Genomic DNA, 23139 nt, shown 5'->3' with positions numbered 1-23139 from the left:
TACTAGAATTAAACAACTAAACTGTAATACTGTAGAAATAATACTAGTAGTATAAGTGATAATAATCATTGTAATAGTAAAAGTAGTAATAGTTGATGAAATTCTTTATAAACAAAATAGACGTCAATAAACTTTCTGTTAGTGGAAGAAACCTTGAAAAGGGCAAACATTTTGAATAAGGTATTGCAAAAAAGAAAAGAAAATTGCAAGTTGAAAAATCCAAGGATCAGTTATGTGGCTCTAAGCCAAAATATTTAAAGACATTAAAAAAAAATTGCAGTTGAGAATGAAAATCAAGATGTGGAAAACATCTCAGGAGAAAATTCACAAAGCACAGATGAATACACCTGGGGAAGAATCCTTGAAAACAAGGAAGAAAGGAAAAGCAAAACTGGCTACTGATAATTAGTGTTAAAGCCTGACAGTATCAGCACAGTATATGAATGTATTAGTTATTCCAGTGAATGGGATTTCCCAATAAAAGATACAAAGTAAAGATACATATGGTCTCAAATGACCTAAGCAAAAAGAAAATGCACTTTCATGGTAGATAAAAACAGTTAATTCTCCACGTTCCAATTCTTCTGAAATGTAGGCAGAAAGAAAAAAGAATGAAACATCAATTAATCTACTATTTACAGCGGAAATCAACACAACATTGTAAAACAACTATACTTTAATATTAAAAAAAAAACTATCCTAGTAATAAAATCAAGTCAAAGTTTGGATTTATCTTAGGGTCTCACTCTAAGAGAACCTAACTCTTAGTACGAAAACTGTAAGGCAGTCTCATTTCTGGAACTGCAAATGTTAGGAAACATTTGCTAATTGGGGTGGAAGTAGGAGGATGTTTGACATAGAGAGAGATGAAGAGAGTAAACAGATCAAGCCATATATTTATTTTTGTCTCACACTAGCCCCAGCGAAGAGATTTTACATAGCAAGTATGCAATAAATGTGTGTGCACGCTTAGCTGCTCAGTCGTGTCCGACTCTTTGTGACCCCCATGAACTGTAGCTCGCCAATAATCAATGTGGATTCTCCAGGCAAGAATACTGGAGTGGGTTACCATGTCCTTCTCCAGGGTATCTTCGCAACCCAGGGATCGAACCCAGGTCTTCTGCATTCCTGGCGGGTTCTTTATCGTCTGAGCCACCAGGGAAGCCCATGCAATAAATAATTTTATTCAGTTCAGTCAACATTCACCAATTGCCTGCACCATGCAAGGCACTGTACTAGGTGCTGTCAGCAAAGAAAGGAATAAGACAGTTCCTTGCACATATTCAATAAATAATAGTTGAGTAGATGAAGAACTTTTCTAGTCCAATAAAAGAACTAGCAAAAAGATATGATAAACTCTCAATTTATAAGGTAATGGGGGAGATGAGGAAATAAATAATAAAGATTTCAAAATCGCTAAAACAAAACTTCATAAAATGATACAAAATAGATTTAGTATACACATATTTAGTAAAAATTGTATCTAATATTTGGGAACACGTTTACTACTCTAACTCACTAGCATATCAGAAGTAAACCAGGAGAGTATGTGGACTTGTTCGCAGAACATATGTAGAGGAAGAAAACAGTGGGCTAGGGAAATGCAGATTTAAAAAATTGTTTAAGGAATGAGTAGAGTAGTCCAAGAAAATAAGAAATGAAGGGAAAAAGGGATATGAGATTCAGGCAAGAGTGTAGCATTGCAGAAGCCAAGGAAGTGTTGGTAACAGCTTACTACTATGATAATCTCAAATCTCAATGGCTTAACACAGTAAAGTTTCATTTCTTATTCTCATCACGCTCCACTGAAGTTATTAGGAAGAGGAGGGTAAGCCTCAAACCAGCTATTTAAACACCTAGGTTCATTCTGTCATCTTACTTTGCCCTCCCCTAAGGTCTTAGCATCTTCTACCAGATCCCCTGGAAAGAGAGAGAACACACATGGAGAATCATGAGTGTAGAAAGTTGAAGGGCCAAGCCCAGAAGTGGCACACATCACTTCTCACTTTTCACTAGTCAGCATCTAGTCACGTGGCCCCACTTAACTGCAGGCAGCAGCTGAGAAGTATAGTTGAGCTGTGTGCCCTGGAGGAAAAGGAAATGGGACTGGTGAGCACAAAGCAGGGTCTGCACGTCCTGAGTAAATGCAGCAGAAAGGTTACATAAGTAAGCGGAATTTATTGGGTGTCCAAGATCATTGGTGACCTTGGTAAAAACAAAGTCAGTGGAGTGGCTCAGTCCACCGCAGTGTGTTCAGGAACAAATGAAAAGGGGGAAATAGCAACGGTCTGATCAACTCTGGAAACCTGACAAGATGAAGTGATTAGACTAATCTCAAGCTATAGATACCACCGCTTAAGGATTCTTGACAACGAACTTGCCAGAGTTCTCCTGGTTAAGAAGGCTCTCTCTACATCGAACTTTCACACACATTAAACTTGAGAAATGCTTTTATTGTTTATTTTTTCTAGAGTGAGAGATTCCAGATGTTTCAGAATATTTGGTTGAGATCCATCCAAGCAAAAAGGGCATCCATAATTTCTTTTTACTAAAGAAAATGAACAAAAAAATAGTAAGCCAAAATATTGTGCTATTTGTATTGATTTCTTTTGTAATCAATAACTGGGAGATGTAATTATACAAAAGTGTTTCTTTAGCTACACAGTAGTGAATAGAAATTGGGCTTTGATATTTCTAATCAACTGTAAATGAAATTAAATATCTTCAAAATGAACATTATCATATCTATCATGTATCATTTACTTAAATTTTCTAAACATGTAAGAAGGAAAAGAATGGTCCTTTAAAAAACAGATTTACAAAACACTAAGTTTAAATTAGAAATGCAGGTCTGAAAATAGAACATGATAGTGCTACGCTCAGTCACTCAGTCGTGTCTGACTTTTTGCGACCCCATGAACTGGAGCCTGCCAGGCTCCTCTGTCCATGGGATTTCCCAGGCAAGAATACTGGAGTGGGTTGCCATTTCCTTCTCCAGGGGATCTTACCGACCCAGAGATCAAACTCATATCTCCTGCACTGCAAGTGGATTCTTTATCACTGAGCCTCCTGCAAAGTCCCCGAAACATGATAATGTCATCTTCATTTTTTTCTTCACTTTTTTATTCCAAGACATTAAAAACTCTCTTGCAAGTTCATATTCAGGTTTGTTTCTGGGTGCCATACATCACCATCAATGTGGAGTGACTGTGGCCGGCCTCTAGCCATAGCTAAGAGATGCACTGAAATGTAGAGCCATCTCTCTTCTAACATCCATGTGGTACCTTCAGTTTCTGAGCATTATACTGGGCCCTGTGGGAGATGTTAAGGTAAACAGAACATACTCAGCTCTCAAATATCTTCTGGTCAAATAGACCAAAAGTCACATGCTCAAAGTGCTATTTGTGTTTTAAAGTTGACAAAGAAAGAGCTTCAACATGTGCCTCACATGGTGATAATGTTGTGGAGTCATTTCCTCTAGAGTTTAGCTCTTAGCTTTGCAGGTTGAGGATCAGCTAGAATAGAATCGATTGAGCTCAGATGCATGAAACTTATGAAAACTAATGTATAAATCACATGGTGATATATTAATTTACAGTAAAAGTTGTGACTGCCAAGTGTAATGATATACTCTGGCAGATTGGTCAACATAGTCTTTCCCCTGTAGAGAAGGGTTCCAGGAACACCAAATTACTTGCTCAATGAGCATGGAATTATACGAAAATGATCTTAACAGATGGTGTTATGAAACTTTGATAGCAAACTGTACTCTGCCATGAAGATGAACCTGTCAAGGGAACTTGAACCGTTACTTTGCTCTCACAAGGAAATAATTTATGTTTTCCTTAAAGATAGATAGCAATGTATTAGAAGCACAGAAATGTGATTTTATAATCTATATTTCACCAATTCTGTAACATTTTGTAAAAAATTACTGTAACATTTCTGAAATCAAGATATGTTTTAAAAATCATAGTTTGTATTGGCATTTTTTTCCTTGCTTAGGGGTACATAAAATAATGACACACTTTTCAGTGAATGATCTCTTAGAATAAGTACCTGACATTGTTTTTAGAAATTTCCCTGTCTGTTTTGGTAAATCAACTTTCACAAATTTAGTTGTTGTTGCAGTATATTCTAGCTTACTGTCTAAGTTCAAATCTATATCAAAGTTTAGGCTCCTCAATTCATACTCTGAACAGGCTGTTATAATTGAGCTAAGTTCCCAAGAGATATAGAACATTGGAGGATAGTTTATACACAACTGCATTCTTTCCTTCTTAAGTAACCCAGAAAAAACTTTTCACTGCCCTTGTCACACTTTTTGCTGCAGGACCCTAAAACCCCTGCAAATTTCCTTGAAAATTTCTCATGTAAACTAGGAACAGGTCCTACCAGCTATTTCATTACTCCTTGATATAACAAACTATCTTTAGTGGCTACCTGTGAGCCTTCTGCTGGACATGACTGCCTCCCATGTGACACAACCATTTTTTGCCAGGCACCTCCATCGTTATTAGCTGATAATACACATCTGGAATGTACACTGGTACTAAGGCAGTACTAGGGGGCCTAATCTAAGTGTTTATTTTTATGGACTGCTTTTTAATATTTACCTGTTGTGTGCCACGCTCTTTACTAGTCATTGCTGAGAATGTAGTGAAAAATATACTGTGTGTGTTCACTGTGTGCGGTTGTGGAGTTTCTGCCCTGCACAAAAATTCTTAGCCAAGGTGCATAGAGGCTAAATTCCAGCCTGTTCTCCACTCACCAGTTCTTGTCCCTTAGAACAGGGCTAAATTGCTCTTCAGGAAAGGATGCCATTTTCTTCCCACAAAGTGCCTTTTCTTGTGAAGCAATTCATGCACAGGTGGGCCTGCATCAGCCTATGCCTAATTCTTCTGCACAGAGTATTAACTTTTTCAATGTCTTTGCTCATACAGGATCTTTGTTGAACTGCTATTTCCTATTTCACACAAAGGGAATTTATAGGTGACTAGGTCCTAGTGCTTTAAGAACCCCATGAACAGTATGAAAAGGGAAAAAGGTAGGACACTGAAAGATGAACTCCCCAAGTCGGTAGGTGCCCAATATGCTACTGGAGATCACTGGAGAAATAATTCCAGAAAGAATGAAGGGATGGAGCCAAAGTAAAAACAACGTCCAGTTGTGGATGTGGTGGTGATAGGAGCAAGGTCCAATACTGTAAAGAGCAATGTTGCACAGGAACCTGGAATGTTAGGTCCATGAATCAAGGCAAATTGGAAGTGGTCAAACAGGAGATGGCAAGAGTGAACATCAACATTCTAGGAATCAGTGAAGTAAGACGGACTAGAAAGGATGAATTTAACTCAGATGACCATTATATCTATTACTGTGGGCAAGAATCCCTTAGAAGAAAGGGAGTAGCCATCATAGTCAACAAAAGAGTCTGAAATGCAGTACTTGGATGCAATGTCAAAAACGACAGAATGATCTCTCTTCGTTTCCAAGGCAAACCATTCAATATCGCAAAAATCCAAGTGTATGCCCCAACCAGTAACACTGAAGAAGCTGAAGTTGAATGGTTCTATGAACATCTAGAAGACCTTTCAGAACTAACACCCTAAAAAAATGTCCTTTTCATCATAAGGGGCTGGAATGCAAAAGTAGGAAGTCAAGAAATACCTGGAGTAACAGGCAATTTTGTCCTTGAAATACAGAATGAAGCAGGGCAAAGGCTAATAGAGTTTTGCCAAGAGAACGCACTGGTCATAGCAAACACACAAGAGAAGACTCTACACATGGACATCACCAGATGGTCAACACTGAAATCAGATTGATTATATTCTTTGCATCCAAACAAGGAGAGGCTCTATACAGTTAGCAAAAACAAGACCTGGAGAGGACTGTGGCTCAGATCATGACTCCTTATTGCCAAATTCAGACTTAAATTGAAGAAAGTGGGGAAAACCACTAGACCATTCAGGTATGGCCTAAATCAAATTGCTTACAATTATACAGTGGAAGTGAGAAATAGATTTAAGGGACTAGATCTGATAGAATGCCTGATGAACCATGGATGGAGGTTCATGACATTGTACAGGAGACAGGGATCAAGACCATCCCCAAGAAAAAGAAATGCAAAACAGCAAAATGGCTCTCTGAGGAGGCCTCACAAATAGCTGTGAAAAGAAGAGAAGCGAAAAGCAAAGGAGAAAAGGAAAGATATTCCCATTTGAATGCAGAGTTCCAAAGAACAACCAGGAGAGATAAGAAAGCCTTCCTCAGTGATCAATGCAAGGAAAAAGAGGAAAACAACACAATGGGAAAGACTAGAGATCTCTTCAAGAAAATTAGAGATACCAAGGGAACATTTCATGCAAAGATGGGCTCAATATAGGACAGAAATGGTGTGGACCTAACAGAAGCAGAAGATATTTTTTAAAAGTGGCAAGAATATACAGAAGAACTCTACAAAAAAGATCAGCACAACCCAGATAATCATGATGATGTGATCACTGACCTAGAACCAGACATCCTGGAATGTGAAGTCAAGTGGGCCTTAGGAAGAATCACTACGAACAAAGCTAGTGGAGGTGATGGAATTCCAGTTGAGCTATTTCAAATCTTAAAAGATGATACTGTGAAAGTGCTGACACTCAGTATGCCAGCAAATTTGTAAAACTCGGCAGTGGCCACAGGACTGGAAAAGGTCAGTCTTCATTCCAATCCCAAAGAGAGGCAATCCCAAAGAATGCTCAAACTACTGCACAGTTGCACTCATCTCACACGCTAGTAAAGTAATGCTCAAAATTCTCCAAGCCAGCCTTCAGCAATATGTGAACCGCGAACTTCCAGATGTTCAGCTGGTTTTAGAAAAGGCAGAGGAACCAGAGATCAAATTGCCAACATCCGCTGGATCATCAAAAAAGCAAGAGAGTTCCAGAAAAACATCTATTTCTGCTTTATTGACTATGCTAAAGCCTTTGACTGTATGGATCACAATAAACTGTGAAAAGTTCTGAAAGAGATGGGAATACCAGACCACTTGACCTACCTCTTGAGAAACCTGTATGTAGGTCAGCAACAGTTAGAACTGGACATGGAACAACAGACTGGTTCCAAATAGGAAAAGGAGTACATCAAGGCTGTAAATGATCACCCTGCTTATTTAACGTCTATGCAGAGTACATCATGCAAAATGCTGGGCTGGATGAAGCATAAGCTGGAATCAAGATTGTCAGGAGGAATATCAATAACCTCAGATATGCAGATGACACCACCCTTACGGCAGAAAGTGAAGAAGAACTAAAGAGCCTCTTGATGAAAGTGAAAGAAGAGAGTGAAAAAGTTGGCTTAAAGCTCAACATTCAGAAAACTAAGATCACGGCATCCGGTCCCATCACTTCATGGCAAATAGATGGGGAAACAGTGGAAACAGTGACAGACTTTATTTTTCTGGGCTCCAAAATCATTGTAGATGGTGATTTCAGCCACGAAATTAAAAAACACTTACTCCTTGGAAAGAAAGTTATGACCAACCTAGACAGCATATTAAAAGGCAGAGACATTACTTTGCCAACAAAGGTTTGTCTAATCAAAACTATGACTTTTCCAGTAGTCTTGTATGGATATGAGAGTTGGACTATAAAGAAAGCTGAACGCCCAGAATTGGTGCTTTTGAACTGTGGTGTTGGAGAAGACTCTTGAGAGTCCCTTGGACTGCAAGGAGATCCAACCAGTCCATCCTAAAGGAGATCAGTCCTGGGTGTTCATTGGAGGGACCAATGTTGAAGATGAAACTCCAATACTTTGGCCACCTGATGAGAAGAGCTGACTCATTTGAAAAGACCCTGATGCTGGGAAAGATTGAGGGCAGGAGGAGAGGGGAACGACAGAGGATGAGATGGTTGGATGGCATCACCGACTCAATAGACATGAGTTTGAGTAAACTCTGGGTGTTGGTGATAGACAGGGAGGCCCAGTGTGCTGCAATTCATGGGGTCACAAAGAGTCGGACACGATTCAGCGACTGAACTGAACTGAACTGAACTGAACTGAAGTCCTAAATATTCAGTCTCTGCCCTCAGGTAGCTTACAGTCTGATGGTAGGAGATGGAACAACAGACTGGCTTCAAATTGAAGAGGAGTTCAAGGCTGTATATTGTCACCCTGCTTATTTAACTTCTATGCAGATTACATCATGCAAAATGCCAGGCTGAATGAAGCACAAGCTGGAATCAAGATTGCCAGGAGAAATATCGATAACCCCAGATATGCAGATGACACAACCCTTATGGAAGAAAGTGAAGAAGAACTAAAGAGCCTCTTGATGAAAGTGAAAGAGAAGAGTGAAAAAGTTGACTTAAAGCTCAACATTCAGAAAACTAAGATCATGGCATCCGGTCCCCTCACTTCATGGCAAATAGCTGGGGAAATAGTGGAAACAGTGAGAGACTTTATTTTGGGGGGCTCCAAATCACTGCAGATGGTGGCTGCAGCCATGAAATTAAAAGATGCTTGCTCCTTGGAAGAAAAACTATGACCAACCTAGACAGCATATTAAAAAGAAGAGACATTACTTTGCCAACAAAGGTCCATCTAGTCAAAACTATGATTTTTCTAGTAGTCATGTATAGATATGAGAGTTGGACCATAAAGAAAGCTGAGTGCCAAAGAATTGATGCTTTTGAACTGTGGTGTTGGAGAAGACTCTTGAGAGTCCCTTGGACTGCAAGGAGATCCAACCAGTCCATCCTAAAGGAAATCAGTCCTGCATATTCAGTGGAAGGACTGATGCTGAGGCTGAAACTCCAATCCTTTGGCCACCTGATGCGAAGAACGGAGTCATTGGAAAAGACCTTGGTGCCGGGAAAGATTGAAGGCAGGAGGAAAAGGGGCCAACAGAGGATGAGATGGTTGGATGGCATCACCGACTTGATAGATATGAGTTTTTGAATAAACTCCAGGAGTTGGTAATGGACAGGGAAGCCTGGGTGCTGCAGTTCTTGGGGTTGCAAAGAATCAGACATGACTGAGCGACTGAATTGAACTGAAAGAAAAGGACATTGTTATATGTGTGATAAGTGTTAGGTAGTAGAAACACCAGGCAGATTTAGAAACATGGAGAAGGAACATCTAAGTTAGTGTAGAGGACAAAGGAAGGCTTCCTGAAGAAGTCTTTCTCTGCTGAGGGCCATCATCCCACTCCACCTGGGTTAACTCCTATCATTCTTCAAGTTTCAGTTAAATATCCCTCTGAGAGGCTTTCCCTTGCTCCTTTACCTCACACCACATCTAGCACACATGCTCTGCTTTTGTTACACTAGTCTTATGTGTATAGTAAAACCCACTAAAACCGAACAAATAGGACCCCAAAATTCAATTTCGTAAATTATAAGGTCATATTATTTTGAGGTTAATGAAATGATGAAGTAAGCCTACCCAGTTGCTGGCTAGAATTCCAGTTCTGGCTATGTGGTCAATATCTATCCTGGTCTCACAGTTTGGAGCAAACTACTGATACTTGACTATTCCAGTTTAAATATACTGGGAATGATTCTAGCTTCAGTGACAAGTTGGGAATTCCAGGATCACACCACTGATTCCAGTTACTTGGCAGCCACTTGAGCTGACTAATCCAGGAAGATTGAGTTGGGAGAATAATGAAAAATTATTCTGGGAATGCAGAATTCCACTTCTTCCCTTTTACCTTGCCTCTTTCCATCCCAAGGCAAGAACTTTAGCCCACCACATTGGAAAATGGGAACAGGGCAGAGGACAGGATGAATGGCCAGAATTATGATAGTTAAAACCAACTAAAACCAACCAAAACTGCATTATCAGGAATATGATTTTACTACATGCTATTTTCTTCATCATTGTATATTTAGATTTAACTATAATTATTGCTTAATGTCATCTCCTTCTTTAGACTATATACAATATGAGGGTGTATTAGATGTTCATATTATGTTCCTTACTCATAACAGAGTTCTTAACTCGTATTAGTTACTTAATAAATATTTATTGAACTAAATTGATGTTATATCTAAACTGAGATCTAAAAGACTTATAAAAAAGCTAGCTGGGGAGAAAGAGTTGAGAGAAAGTATCCCATGCAGAGGAAGCAACATGAAAAAAGTCTAAGAGTGAAAGAGTGTGGCATATTTGAAGAACTGTAAGTAATTCACATGGCAAGCATATAGCACCCAAGTGGAAAGTGGAAAGTAGTAAGTATTGAAACTGGAAAGGGGAGCAGAGTTGGATTGCAAAGGGCAAGCACTTGGACTTTATCCTAAAGACAATGGGAAACCATTGATGGATTTTTCAAAGGAAATTGCATGATCAGATTTACGTTTTAGAAAGATCTACAATATTAGAAATTTATTAAAAGGAGTGAAACTGGGTGCAGAGAGAGAATGGAATGTTTGCAGGATAGACTCTGGTGCCTGTGTAAGCATGACATATATTAAAGAAAACTTTGCTGCTCTCAGCCCATGAGGAGAGGTGGTCCTCAGCAGCCCTGCTTTGTACTTTGCAAGCCAACTCCCTCTAACATTCAACTGTAGCTGATTGGATCATGGATAGGAACCTGATACAAAGAAAACAAATCTGTAAGCTGGCAAGTAGTCTATGACATAACTGTCATGGAAAATAATACTCAAGACACTTTGGCATTATGATAGGCAAATAGATTAATGGAAAAGAATAGAGGACCCAAGATATACACCCATGAATGCATGATCAATTGAATTTTGGCAAAAGTGAAAGACAGTTCAGTGGAGAAAGAGTATTATTTTCAACAATTGATACTGAAGAATTGATTCCATAAGCAAAAAATCAAACTTTGATCAGTATGTAAAAATTAACTCAAAATGAATCACAAAAATAGTATAAGCTATAAACTGAAAAACTTTTAGGAGAAAAACATTTAGAGTTAGGCAAAGTTTTCTGGAATATGACACCAAAAGCATGATTCATAAAGGAAAAATATCTGTTAAAATAGACTCTATCAAAATTAGAATTATTTTTCATTCTTCAAAAGACTGTTAAGAGAGTGAAAAGACAACCCACAGACTGGGAGAAATTACTTGAAAATAATTTAATTGATAAAGAACTTATATCTGTAATGTATAAAGAATGATCAAAACTCAATCATTAAACAAATGACCTAGTGAAAATTGGGCAAAATAATTAACAGGTAATTTGCCAAAGAGAAAGCGAAAGTATCAGTTGCTCAGTCATGTTCAGCTCTTTGCAATTCCACGGTCTCTAGCCTATCAGGCTGCTCTGTCCATAGGGATTCTCCAGACAAGAATACTGGAGTGGGTTGCCATTCCCTTCTCCAGGGGATCTTCCTGACCCCTGGATCAAACCCAGGTCTCAAGCATTGCAAGCAGATTCTTTACCGTCTGAGCCACCAGGGAGGTCTAAAGAAGATACACCAATGTCAAATAAGCACCAGAAAATATCTTTAGCTACCAGGGAAATGCAAATTAAAACCACAGTGAGCTATCAATACACACCTGTGAGAATGGCTAAAATTTACAAGACTGACCATGCCAAGTATTGGCCAGGTTGTACAGAAATTGAAACTCTACTACACTGCTTATGGAAGAATAAAATGGTACAACAACCTTGAAAAAAACTTGGCTATGTCTTTAAAATGTTAAAGAATATGATTTATCCCTTTCATTTCTGGGTATTTACCCAAGATAAAAAAAAATATACACTCACACAAAGATTTGTACAAAAACGTTTATAGTAGCTTTATTTATAAAAGCCTAAAACTGGAAACAATCCAAATATCCATCAGTTCAGTTCAGTTCAGTCACTCAATCGTGTCCAGCTCTTTGTCACCCCATGAACTGCAGCACGTCAGGCCTCCCTGTCCATCACCAACTCCTGGAGTTTACTCAAACTCATGTCTATTGAGTCGGTGATGCCATCCAACCCTTCCACCTTCAGTCTTTCCCAGCATCAGGGTCTTTTCCAATGAGTCAGTTCTTCACATTAGATGGCCAAAATATTGGAGTTTCAGTTTCAGCATTAATCCTTTCAATGAATATTCAGGACTGATTTCCTTTAGGATGGACTGGTTGGATCTCCTTGCAGTCCAAGGGACTCTCAAGAGTCTTTTCCAACACCACAGTTCAAAAGCATCAATTCTGGGTGTTCAGCTTTCTTTATAGTCTAACTCTCACATCCACACATGACTACTGGAAAAACCATCCATCAGTAAGTAAATATAAAAGGCCAGCCCCAGGAGGAATATTTACTGTATGATTCTCTTTATATGAAACTCTAGAAAATACAAATTAATCTACAGTGGCAAAAAACCAAACAGATTAGTGGTTGCCTATTGTGGAGGAAAAAGAAAACAGTAGTGGGGGTGGGGATTAGAGAGGGGCACACGAATATGTTTGGGGTGATGGATATATTCATTATCTTGATTGTAATGATGTCTTCAAAAGTATAAGTATATGTAAAAATTCATCAAACTGTACACTTTAAATATTGAGTTGTCCAAAATGTTCATTCAGTTTTTCCATAAGATGGCTCCGTAAGATGACTTCATTTGAAACAATTTTGTTAGATTGTATTGTGACAGCTGTCATATCAGCCCGTGCATTTAAAAAGTACTTATCAAAACTGGTGAATTTTTGTGTAGCCATTTTAACATTGAAGATGGAAGAATAAAGTAACATTTTAGCATATTATTCTTTATTATTTCAAGAAAGATAAAAGTGAAACTGAAATGCAAAAAAAAGGATTTATGCAATATATTGAGAAGGTGCTGTGACTGATTGAATGTGTCAAAAGTAGTTTGTGAAGTTTCATGCTGAGACTTCTTGCTAGATGATGCTCCACAGTCAGGTAGACAAGCTGAGGTTGATAGTCATCAAATCGAGATATTAACTGAAAAATTGTTACACCATGTCAGAGATAGCCAACATGCTCAAAATATCTAAATCCAGCATTGTATTTGCACCAGCTTGGTTATGTTAATCATTTTGATGTTTTCATTCCATGTAAATTAAGCAGAAAAACCTTTTTGGCCATATTTCCTCATGCAATTCTTTACTTAAATGTAAAGAAAACGTGCTGTGTTTAAAACAAATCATGCCAGGTTATGAAAAGTGGATACTGTATAATAATGTGGAATAGAAGAGATCTTGGGGCAAGCTAAATGAACCACCAGCAATCGCACCAAAGGCCAGTCTTCATCCAAAGAAGGATACGTGATGGGACTGGAAGGGAGTCTTCTATTATGAGCTCCTTCTGGAAAATCGAATGATTAACTCCAATAAGTACTGCTCCCAGTTAGATCAGCTAAAGGCAGCACTAGATGAAAAGCATCTGGAATTAGTCAACAGAAAGTGCTTTATCTTCCATCAGTAGAATGTAAGACTGCATGGTTCTCTGATGACCAGGCAAAAAAAGCTTGGCTGGGAAGTTCTGATTGACCCGCTATTCATCAGACATTGTACCTTCAAATGTCCATTTATTTTAGTCTTTATAAAATTCTCTTAATAGAGAAAATTTCAATTCCCTGGAAGACTGTAAAAGGTACTTTGGAACTATTCTTTGCTCAAAATGATAAAAAGTTTTGGGAAGATGAAATTATGAAGTTGACTGAAAAATGACAGAAAGTAGTGGAACAAAATAGTGAATTGTTTTGTTCAGTAATGTTGAACAAATAACATTGCTCAATAACATTCTTTCTGAAAATGAAAAACGTGTCTTTTATTTTTACTTTAAAAATGGAAGGATTTTGGGGGGGGGGCTTATTTTTAATTAGTTAGTTATTTGGCTGCATCAGGACTTAATTGTGGCATGCAGACTTTCTAGTTGCAGTGCACGGGCCCAGCTGCCTGCAGGATCTTATTTCCCTGACTAAGGATCGAACTTACGTCCCCTGCATTGAGAGGCAGACTCCCAATCACTGGACCATCAGGGAAGTCTTCCAAAGAAACTTTTTGGCCAACCCAATACATATAGTATATTATTTCAAAAAAAAGGGTTTCAATAAGACTCATTTAAAAATTTTTAAAAGAGAACAATAGCGGAAATAGTGAGCCCCTTGAAGGGGTAGAATGGAGGGTACTAGAATTAGACTTGGACAGGGGGAAAAAAATAACACTTCTATCTGACACGTTTCTACTTGTGAGGTCAGGCAGAAGAAATTCTTTCTTTTGCTTAGGTGCTATCCATTTTCTCCATAAAATTGGCAGCATTCTTTCTGTACAAACTGATCTGAAGGAGGTAAACAGGAGGCTTGAGGATAGTGGAGCAATTTTGAAGCAGCTGCTGTGGAAAGTGGATCATCCAGACCCTTTGCATTTGGGCAGTATTGGGGTTTTTTCTTGATGTTGGAAACCAAGAATCTGTAGTGACACCACTTCTGTATCATTACGTAATTTTCTCCAGCGCATGTCAGCAGAACAAATGAAGGAAGAGTCAGTCCTCTCCCTCCTTTGAACACGTCTTATGTCCCAGAAGATTCTTTAATCTTTTGAGCACTCAGATTTCTAGAGCATCTACTTCACCATTTTGCCATACATGCCAAGACTTTTTTTCAATTATTCATTCACTCATCCAATAAATATCTCTTGAGCCCCTTTGACTCAGGTGTGAGGTGCTAAGACACTGAGTACATAGTAGTCTAAATGTATATGGTCCCTGCTTTCAGGCTTCCATGCCGAAATAAGCAACTTGTTCTTCCAAACTCCACCCTGCAGACATCAGGGCAGCAGACACTTCCCAATTATAGGTCTCCCCTGGACTCACACAGATCATTTGGCCACCTATCATCAAGATGGCTCCATTGAATGTTCCATTTTCATACTGAACCCAAGCTATGTTCCTCCTTTTGAGAATGTATTGTGAGCTGAGAAATCTCACTGAATTCCTAGAATTTATAACTAGGACCTGTAGGAACCATGTTATGTTCCTCCTTTTCAGAATGTATTGTGGGCTGTTAAAGCCAACACTGAATTTCTGGGATCTGTAACTAGAGACCCAAGGGCCAGACCCAAGGAAATGCACACAGCATCTAGCACTTGGCTTGCCCAGGTAGCACTCGTGGTAAAGAAACTGCCTGCCAATGCAGGAGATATAAGAGATGCAAGTTCAATCCCTGGGTTGGAAAGATCCCCAGAAGGCGGGCATGGCAATCTACTCTAACGTTCTTGCCTGGAGAATCCCATGGAAAGCAGAGGCCGGTGGGCTACGGTTCATAGACTCGCAAAGAGTCAGACACGACTGAAGCAATTTACCAGCAGCAGTATGAGATATTTATATTCATGCCTATTATTCTTCTCCCTGGTGGCTCAGTTGGTAAAGAATCTGCCTGCATTGCAGGAGACCCAGGTTCAATCCCTGGGTTGGGAAGATCCTCTGGCCAAGGGAATGGCAACCCACTCCAGTATTCTTGCCTGGAGAATTCCATGGACAGAAGAGCCTGGTGGGCTCCAGTCCATGGAGTTACAAAGAGTCAGACCTGACTGAGTGACTAACACACACAAGAAATCTTTACATATTAAATAATGTAGCACTACTAAATCAAATGGATGTAACATTTATTACTTTAACCTCTTAAAAGAGAGCTACCAGATGCAAAACAGTTAAATATACATATGTGTATTTATATATAAGGAATATTGAGTTAGGAACCACATTATGTATTCTTTAGGGGGAGAGACAGAAAAGTAGGAGGTTTTTTTCCCTACTTTTGTAAGTCTGTTCTGAATAGTAAGAAATTCCATATGAGACTACAATTTGGGCCCAGAAGCCAGTATACAATGTCATAAGATGATTGTCAATATTCAGTCAGTGAGGACACCATCAGAAGAGACAGCTAAACAGTAATAATAAGGTGGGGGGGAGTGAATGTGTGTTCTTTCCTCTACTGTTGTTGTGATCCAAAAATTTAAAATAAAAAATATGCACAAATGCATAATGGATGTTTCTTTTAGTGAAAAGGGGAAAAACATATCCCTAAGGGTTGGGAATAGAAATTGATGAGCTTGGCAGTAGACTTTGGAAAAGAGCAGTGATAGCCAACCTGACTAATAAGAAAAAAATGTTGCAAATAAGCACTAGTACCAAAAAAGCAACAAATTTTGAATTGTGCAGAAAAACAAAATGGTCTTGTAATAGCCCCAGAGGGACGATTTCTTGTGACAATGAAATTTTCGTAAGTAACAAAATGGAAAAAGGGGACTCTGCCTGCAAGATCCATTAAGAGATAAACTATTAATCTCTCTATCCCATGGGAAATAATGGATTTTTTTAAATAGGAAAACTAATCACGTGCAAGATATTTCCACAAATCACAGGTCAGTGCATTTTATTCTCCACGTAGTCATCTGTGATAAAGAATCTGACTAGCGATTCCAGAATGGTCAGTCTTCATAATGAAGGGTAAAGGTTACATCTAGCTAACTATTAATATTTTGCCTGCAAGCATCTTGCCAGAAGAAACTGCTGAAATGTGCACCGAAAATAAGAGAAGATCCATGAATTTATTGTAATTTGATCAAGCCCCTTCCCTGCAATGAAGAAGATTTGTTTTGGAATTCATAAATTCCCCCAGCGTTTTGGAGCCCTAACTGTTAAGACAGGAAATTCTTAGAGTTTATTACTTACTATGTGTGCTCTCCCTCATTATTATTTAGATAAATAATCAGAGAATACATATATAAATAACTTTAATTCATTCTTAAAACAGATTACTTTGTGAATTTTCTACGGTAACTTGTGAAGAATTTCCCCTCCTTCCAAAGCCAACTCACTCTGTCTCCCCTCACTGATTCCTTTTGTATCTAGAAGCATTGACCAGCAGAGCCTTCAGGCAAACCTTCATGAAAACGGTTTTTCTCAGTTGAGCTTTTGATCGGTACTTGGCATCCATGAGTTTGTGATTTTACCCTCTGTAAAGAGCCAGAGCACAGCATGTCTGTCTTGCTGTGAAAGCCAAGTTTGGGACCACACCACCCTCAGATTGATTCAGTCAATTTTTATCTATCATGTTCCCACTGGATACTGGAAATCACACTTGTTCATAACACTGGGCACAATTCTATGAACAAGATTGACAAGGTCCCTGCCCTCATAAAGCTCACATTCCAGGATGTTGACTACAGTCCAAAACTAGGAATTGCTATGTAGGAAACCACTCTGGGCACTTCAAGCTAAGGATTTTTAGATATTCCTATGAATCAAGTAGGATAAGAACTGTAAGAAGGGGAAAATAGAAGCAGGGTATTGATCCCAAGAGAGACCTCCTGCTTAGGAAGCCAGTGTTTAATCAAGCAGACAGCCTTAGGTGAGGGAATGAAAGAAAATCTTACTGTTTTTCAGGTAGGGAGGGCAACTCAGTAGGGGCTCAAAATAAAGCATTCTTGGAACAAGAGCAGGCTGTTGATTATGTGCTATGATTTGAGATGAACTGGGAAAGCTGCCAGTTGAAAAATGTCTCCTACACAGATGTCTGTAAAATGTGAATGTTTACTTCTCTTGGGAGAGATGGCAGTTAAAAGAATGGACTTTGGAATCAGGCAGGCTTGTTTGTGAATTTCAACTCAGCAACTTAAGAACTATGAGACTTTGAAGAAGTTACTTCTCTCTCTTCCCCTCAGTTTTGTCATCTACGAAATGGGGATAATCATGCACATTCATAGGGTTTTTATAAGGCTTATAAGAGTTATTATAAATCAAGCACTAGCACAAAGTGTCTAGAAATAATAAATATTCAATAAGTGAAAGAAATCCTTAATATTATTTATATGATTGATTCAGTCATTCATTCATTCAACTAACATTCATTGAACTCCCACTGTGTGCCAGGTATTATGCTGGTCATGATGAAACAAAGAAGCAATTGACTAGTAAATTGTGAAAGGTGCCCTAAGAAATAATAATTTAAAAAAAGTTAAAAAAAACACAAAACTTTTTTTTTCTTTTTCCAAAAGCAGAAAAAGAACATTCCAGGAAGATGGAACAAAAAAACCTCAGTGTATGAAAATATTTTAGATCTGTTTCTTTCTAGAAACTGAGATTTGGATGGTAGAAATCGAACCATTAATATAAGAGGGTACTTCATCTTAAAAACAGAGTTCCCTTGACTTCTGTGGCAATGCACAGTCCTGGTTTTTCTGCAGTGTCTCTGATAGGTCCATCTCAGTCTCCTTTGTGGGGTCTTTCTCCTTTACCACTATTTGCTGGAGTTCCTCAGGATTGTCTAAGATGCTTTTCTCAGTTCATCTGCCTCCTTAAGCATCTCATTCATCATCAATAATTTTATTGGGGTTTAAATTGCTATCTAAATTATAACTCCTCAATTTTTATATCCATGTCAGCTCTCTCTTACAAACTCCTCTTATTTCCAACTGACTCATATTTGCAGTTATTTAGTGAATATCTTCACTTGGTTGTCTTAAGAACACCTCAAAATTAGAATGTCCAAAACCAGCTTGTCTCCTTTCCAAAGGCCCTTCCAGTGCTCCTATTCCCAGTAAATGTACTCTCATCCTCTCAAGTGCCCTACAAGTGAAAAGCCTGGCAGTCATTCCTGACTCTACCCTCTCCCTCAATCATCATATCACCAAGTCTATTCTCTCTGCCTCTTAGCTATAGACGGCTGTCTGGTTCACTATCCTCATTGACACCACCATAAACCATGACTTTCATATTGTCTCCCCACATTTCGTCTACTGCTTTCCCACCTAATACAGTCTCCACAAAGCAGCCAGAAAATGCAAATCCATCTATGTCATTACCTTATTTAAAGCCCTTCAAAGCCTTCTCACTGCCCTTGGGAAAAATTCCAAACTCTTTACCAAGTTGTCTGCTTCTCACTCTCCTATTTCCAGTCATTCTGAAACTTTCTTTTGCCAGGACACTCTATACAGGCTGTTGCTTACCTTTTAAATTTTCCTATGTGTTGTTCCCTGGGCCTGCAATGCTTTGCTCCCCGTTTTTTTCACCTAACTGTACTCATTCATTCTTATGGTCTCACTTAGAAGTCACATCCTCATTGAAACCTTCTCAACCCCCTACTCTAGGTCCAAGAACCATGGATAAGGGGGAAGGGAGAAAGAATGGGAAGAAAAAAATATGATCAGATTTGCCTTGTGAAAATCACTTTGGTGATGTGTGGAGAACAGATAGGAAAGAGGTGAGAACAGCTGTTTCCAGTAGTTAAAATGGTAAGAAGACTATTGCAGAGATCTAGCTGAGAGATATTAGCTTGGATCAGGGAGGTGGTAATAGAAATGGAGAGAAGGTAATGCTGTCAGAGATATTTTGGACATGAAATCAATAGGCTTTGATATTGCAATGTATGAGGAGAGTGATGCCTCCCTACTCCTCTGGTTTCCATGAGGAGGTATTTTCCTTAAAATTTCCTGGCTTCTTGCCTCATCTCATGCTCCTTTCACGTGATTGACGAGTTTAGGTGAGTAACTGGGCTTGTGAGTTTCAGCCTTTCCTCTCTTCTCTTTGAGCCTGGACTGCCTGCAGGGAGCCTGGGCTCTTGGTCTGCAGAGGGCCAAATTTTTTTTTATAGAGAGCCTGTCCTTGTGAGGAGAGGGCTCCAGGGGTCTGCTACCATCAGGGATAGGGCTATCAGGGACAGGGTAGCTAAATCTTCCTAAAGCTGGGGTTTGGAAACTCTTTTTTTTTTCTTTTTTATTTATTTATTTTTTTTTTTCTTTATTAGTTGGAGGCTAATTACTTTACAACATTTCAGTGGGTTTTGTCATACATTGATGGAAACTCATTTTTGCCACACACTTACATCACATTCTTCAGTCCGGCCTTCATCAGTAGGAAAGCTGACACAGTGATTTCTATTTTCCTCACCCTTATTTCTTAATTTATTCAGAGCTCAGATGGGGGTTGGAGGTGAGAGGAGACAATGAACAATCATGACTTAAATTTCAAGTTTATACAACTGCATGGATTACAGTGTTATTCTTTCCTTCCTTCTGTTTTTCTCCTTTTTGAGATGGGGCAGTAAGAACTCACACATTCAGAATCTGGAGCAAGCAAAGTTCGAGATAACTTGAAGAAGTGATATGGAAATGTCAAGTTGACAGTTGTACATACAGATCTGGGGCTCAAGGATGCAATCTGGGCTGGAGATAGACATTTGATTGCTATCCGCAAGTAGATCACTATTATAGTGAGTTGGAGGAGGATGAATCCAGTTTCGCCACCTGCCCTGATTTGGGCAGCAGATCTGATGCAGGATATAGACAAACCAGCATTAATGGCAGGATGGATACATTTCTAGAATAATTTTGTTTCCAAGAAGATCTGTCCATCAGTGAGGAAAATTATATTCCTTGGAATGTAAACAGATACATCACCAGTTTGTGTTTCTGTGACTGGTAAAGTGGTCAAGGAGCAGCCACCAAAAGCATCATTCATTTCAGCTGCTCTCTAGCAGACTGGAGTACAGGTAGAAGACATCACCAGGATAGGCCTCATGACCAGTGGGTCGGCAGAACAGCAGAGACATCGCTAAGCAACAGCCTGTTTGGATAAGTTGTCATAAGTGATCAAAGCACGTTTGCCATTATCCCTAAAATATTCTCCCATGGGACGTCCAAAATAAGAAACCAGGTACTGAAGTGGGGCAGCATCTGAAGCAGTAGCTGACACCACAATGGTGTAGTTCATGGTATAAGCATCTGTAAGTGTCTTTATTAATTGGGCAACAGTGGATCTCTTTTGACCAATGGCAACGTAGATGCAGTATAGCTTCTTCTTTTCATTATTTCCATTGTTGAATCATTTCCAGTTAATGATTGTGTTGACAGCAATGATGTTTTGCCAGTCTGTCGGTCACCAATAACCAGCTCATGCTGACTGCAGCCAATCAGCACCAAGCTGTTCACAGCCTCAATGCCAGTTTGCATTGGTTCCCACACAGAGATTTGAGGAATGATCCTAGGGGCTTTCAGACCAATTTGCCTTTGGACCTTGGAACCAACTGGACCCTTTCCATCAATGGCATCACCAAGGGCATCTACTACAGGATCCAACAGCTCCTCGCCAACTGGAACATCTACAATAGCTCCAGTTCTCCTCACAGTATCTCCTTCCTTAATTAGTTTATTGTTTCCAAACACAACACCAATATTATCAGCTTCCAAGTTCAGAGACATACCCTTTAACCTGAATAAAACCCTACCATTTGTTTTGCTTGAACATTTCTTAGTCCATGTACATGGGCAGTATTGTCACCAATATGTAAAACATGCCCAGTCTCTTCAAGATCAAGAGAGGCATCAGCTGCAAGAATATGCTCTTCAAGGAGAGAGGACACCTCAGCAGTGCCAGTCGTCTGAAGATGAGAATGAGAGGCATGAAGGCTCCTTGCAGCAATGAAGGATCGTCCCAGAGCATTTTGGAGACCAGCTCGCTCTGCCAAGGGAGGGCAAGGCCCACTGCTGCAGTGACCCACACAGACAACATCCTTGGCTGCTCTTTCTCAAGTGCTTCCTCTGCACTCATAGCCTAGAGACCGACTATATGGTAACTTTTAAGAAACTGCTAAATTGTTCCAAAGTAGTGTGTGGTGGCTCCAGTTTTTTCAAATCCTTTTCAGCACATGGTATTGTCAGTTTTCTACTTTAGCCATTCTAGTGAGTGTGTGGCAGTATATCATTGTGATATTAACTTGCACTTATCTAATATGACAAATGGTTCTGGGCATCTTTTCATATCTTTATTCAGTTTGTACATCTTCTTGAGTGAAGTGATTATTCAAATCGTTTGCCCATGTTTTGTGTTGAATTGTTTTTGTTGTTGAGTTGTAAGAATTCTTTATGTATTTTGGATACACTCCTTTATGAAACATATGTCTTACAAATAATTTCTCTCAATCTATGGCTTGTCTTTTTAATTTTTAAATGGTGCCCTGAGAAAAGCAAAGCTTTTTAATTTGGATAAGTTGAAATTTATCCATTTTTAAATTTTATTATTCATGCTTTTTGTGTCATATCTAAGAAATAATTGCTTACCCTAGGTTACAAATTTTTCCCATGTTTTCTTCTAAAAGTTACAGAGTTTTAACTCTTATATTTAGGTCTATTATATATTATAGACTGATATATTTTGAGTTAAGTTTTGTGTATGAGTGAAGTAAGAATCAAATTTTTGTTTTGTTTGCATAAATATGTCCAATTATACTAGTACCATTATTTGAAAAAAAAGTTTTTCTTTCCTATTGATTTAGTTCAGCACCTTTGTCAAAAAAAATCAGTTAATCTATGTCTAATTGTGACTCTCTATTTTGTTGCATTGATCTGTATGTCTATCCTTATGCTGAAATCATATTGTTATGATTACTATAGCTTCATAGTATCATCCTGAAATAAGGTGTGAAAGTCTTCCAAAGTGTTTTTTATTTTTCAAAACTGTTTTAGCTATTCTAATTTCTTTGCATTTTCACATAAATTTAGGGTCAGCTTCAATTTCTACTTAAAAAAAAATTCCTCCTGAGATTTTGTTAGGGATTGCTTTGCATTGAATCTATAGATCAATTTGGAGAGAACTGCCATCTCAACAATATTTAGTCTTCCAATTCGTGAACATAGTATTTAGATATCTATAAACATCATTTTTATTATCAAAAAACAATCAACAACACTTTCTCCCTTTTTCTCAAATAGTTTATTATTTATTAGTACTATAATCTTAAAGGAAAATGTATTTCTCCTATAGCTACTAGTTACAGGTGAATAAAGGTGTCATAGGCAGGTGAGGAGCTGCTCTCAAGGAAGTGCTCTGAGCTATTCAGAATATACTGACACTGGTAGTTTACTATGGGAGAAAGAGATGCAGTGAGAGTGCTGTGAGTAGATTGCAGAGGTCAATGGGTCAAAATCATTCTCAGCTGTGCTTCTTTTCTACTTGTTTAGGATACTTTTAAGAAAGGGTCATTTACCCACCTCCCAAAATATTGGAAATAAAAGCACAAATAAACAAATGGGACCTAATGAAACTTAAAAGCTTTTGCACAACAAAGGAAACTATAAGCAAGGTGAAAAGACAGCACTCAGATTGGGAGAAAATAATAGCAAATGAAGCGACAGACAAAGGATTAATCTCAAAAATATACAAGCAACTCCTGCAGCTCAA

General features: G+C 38.6%; 1 pseudogene; it reads right to left on the bottom strand.

The window, feature by feature from the left end:
• Positions 1 to 19959: 19959 nt before the first annotated feature.
• On the bottom strand, positions 19960 to 21471 carry LOC136146542 (ATP synthase subunit alpha, mitochondrial pseudogene; annotated as a pseudogene).
• Positions 21472 to 23139: the final 1668 nt, after the last annotated feature.

This window comes from Muntiacus reevesi, chromosome 1 (assembly GCF_963930625.1).
Source record: "Muntiacus reevesi chromosome 1, mMunRee1.1, whole genome shotgun sequence".
Lineage (NCBI taxonomy): Eukaryota > Metazoa > Chordata > Mammalia > Artiodactyla > Cervidae > Muntiacus > Muntiacus reevesi.
The sequence above is the reverse complement of the archived record's forward strand: the minus strand, read 5'-3'. Positions and strand labels throughout refer to the sequence as shown.